Source organism: Lolium rigidum, chromosome 6 (assembly GCF_022539505.1).
Source record: "Lolium rigidum isolate FL_2022 chromosome 6, APGP_CSIRO_Lrig_0.1, whole genome shotgun sequence".
Taxonomy (NCBI): domain Eukaryota; kingdom Viridiplantae; phylum Streptophyta; class Magnoliopsida; order Poales; family Poaceae; genus Lolium; species Lolium rigidum.
In genome coordinates, this window is record NC_061513.1 from 338,644,251 (window position 1) to 338,647,294 (window position 3,044).

Genomic DNA, 3,044 nt, shown 5'->3' on the forward strand with positions numbered 1-3,044 from the left:
CGGCACTTCGGCATCTTGTTAATAGGTTAGTTCCGGAAAACGCATAATAATGACATATAATGTGTATAAAACATGTAGGTATCATCAATAAAGTAGCATGGAACATAAGAAATTATCGATACGTTGGAGACGTATCAACTCCCACTCAAAACAACATCCCTCGCATTGCCTTAGTGATTACACGAACCAAATCAACTACACCAAGTCCGATCTTCACGAGAAAAGATGTAGCTTCAAAGGCGAACACTCAAAGTGTTCATCATATCATTCATATGACTCATGCTCTACCTTTCGGTATCCCGTGTTCCGAGACCATGTCTGTACATGCTAGGCTCGTCAAGGCAACCTTAGTATCCGCGTGTGCAAATCTGGCTTGCACCCGTTGTATGCACATGTAGAGTCTATCACACCCGATCATCACGAGATGCTTCGAAACGACAAGTCTTAGCAATGGTGCATACTAAGGATGAACACTTTATTATCTTGATATTTAGTGAGAGGGATCATCTTATAATGCTACCGTCGCGATCTAAGCAAAATAAGATGCATAAAAGGATTAACATCACATGCAATTCATAATGTGTGATATGATATGGCCTTTCTTCTTGTGCTTTTGATCTCCATCTCCAAAGCACGGACATGATCTCCATCATCACCGGCATGGCGTCAAGGTCGGTGGCGCCGCTTCATGGTTGTCCATCACTTATAGCTACTATAACAACTACTTGAAATAAAGCTATTACATGATGAATAGACATGCGGGTCTTTAACAAAAATTAAAGACAACCATTAGGCTCCTGCCGGTTGCCATAATACAATAATGAACATCTCATACATCAAATATAATCATCATCACATCATGGCCATATCACATCGCCAAACCCTGCAAAAACAAGTTAGACGCCTCTAATTTGTTTTGCATATTTTACGTGGTTTAGGGTTTTCGAGCAAGATCCAATCTACCTACGAACATGAACCACAACGGTGATACTAGTGTTGACAATAGAAGTGCAAATTACAATCTTCACTATGGTGGGAGAGACGAGACACCCGCAAAGCCACTTATGCAATACAAGTTGCATGTCAAGCGTGGAGCAAGTCTCATGAGACGCGGTCATGTAAAGTTAGCCCGGGCCGCTTCATCCCACCATCCCGCAAGAAGCAAAGTACACAAACTAAAGCAACAAAAACATCACCGCCCACAAAACCATTGTGTTCTACTCGTGCAACAGATCTATGCATAGACGTGGCTCTGATACCACTGATGGGGTTCGTTGTATAGAAAACAAAAATTTTCCTACCGCAAAGCGAATAAAACCAACAGATCTAATCTATGGAACACCCAAGATCCAATCTACTAGATCTAAGCAACGAGATGGAGATGAGACTAACCCTCGAAGATTCCAAAGCCTACGAGATTAATCTCGTTGTTGGTGTAGACGATCGTCCCCGGTGCTGCAATCCGGCGGCACTTCCGTACTCGGTCGCGCGTACGGTGTCGATGAAGCTCCTTCCTCTCCCCGTTCCAGCGGGCAGCGGAGGTGTGGTAGATCTCCACGGAATCCCAGCAGCACGACGGCGTGGTGGTGGTGGTGGTGGAGAAGAATTCCTGCAGGGCTTCGCCTAAGCCGGAGCAGAGAAAGCGGGAGGGAGGAGAGGTGGCACTTTAGGGTTTCGTACGGAGCAGCAATGGCCGGCCAAACTATCCCAGTATTTATACTCGGGAACTAGGGTTAGGGTTTCACAAAACCCATCTAGTGTCGGCGCCTGGTGGGCCCAGACAACACCCTGGCGCGGCCTGGGGGGGGGCGCCGGCCTGTTGTTTGGCCCACCCCTGGCTCTTCTCCTTCTCCCCTTTGGACTCTGTTTACGTGACAGAAAAATAAGAACCTCTGTTTTTATTTCGTCCAATTCCGAGAATGTTTCCAGAACAACTTTTCTTGAAATACAAAACAGCAGAATTCTTCCAGAACAATTCCGGCTCTCCTCGTGATGTCTTGGATCCCATCCGAGACTCCGAACAACATTCGGTCTCCATCTCATATTCCGAATCTACTTATGCGACATCGAACCTTAAGCGCGTCACCCTACGGTTCGTGAACTATGCAGACATGGTCGAGACTCCTCTCCGAGCAATAACCAATAGCGGGATCCGGAGATCCATAATGGCTCCCACATATTCAACGATGACTTAGTGATCGATTGAACCATTTACATACGATGCCAATTCCCTTTGTCTCGCGATATTTTACTTGTCCGAGGTTTGATCATCGGTATCTCCATACCTTGTTCAACCTCGTTACCGACAAGTACTCTTTACTCAGTACCGTGGTATGTGATCTCTTATGAACTATTCATATGCTTGCAAGCTAATCAGATGACATTCCACCGAGAGGGCCCAGAGTATATCTATCCGTCATCAGGATGGACAAATCCCACTCTTGATCCATATGCCTCAACTCACACTTTCCAAATACTTAATGCCATCTTTATTGTCACCCATTTACGCAATGACGTTTGATGTAATCAAAGTATCCTTCCGGTGTAAGTGATTTACATGATCTCATGGTCGAAGGATTAAGGCAACTATGTATTGAAAGCTTATAGCAAATTGAACTTAATGACTTGATCTTATGCTACGCTCATTTGGGTGTGTGTCCATTATATCATTGAACTAATGACATAACCTTGTTATTAATAACATCCAATGTTCATGATCACAAAACCATGATCATCTATTAATCAACAAGCTAGTTATACAAGAGGCTTACTAGGGACTCCTTGTTGTTTACATAACACACATGTATCAATGTTTCGGTTAATACAATTATAGCATGGTATATAAACATTTATCATAAACACAAAGATATTATAATAACCATTTTATTATTGCCTCTTGGGCATACCTCCAACATTGTTGCCCATGCAGAACTAGAGGTTTAGTAGGGTGCGTGAGTTAGCTAGCTGATGGTGTTATTTTGGTGACAGCTAGCTCGAAGTAAGCTGTATATGGTGCCTTTTGGGTATTTTGTACATGCATCATT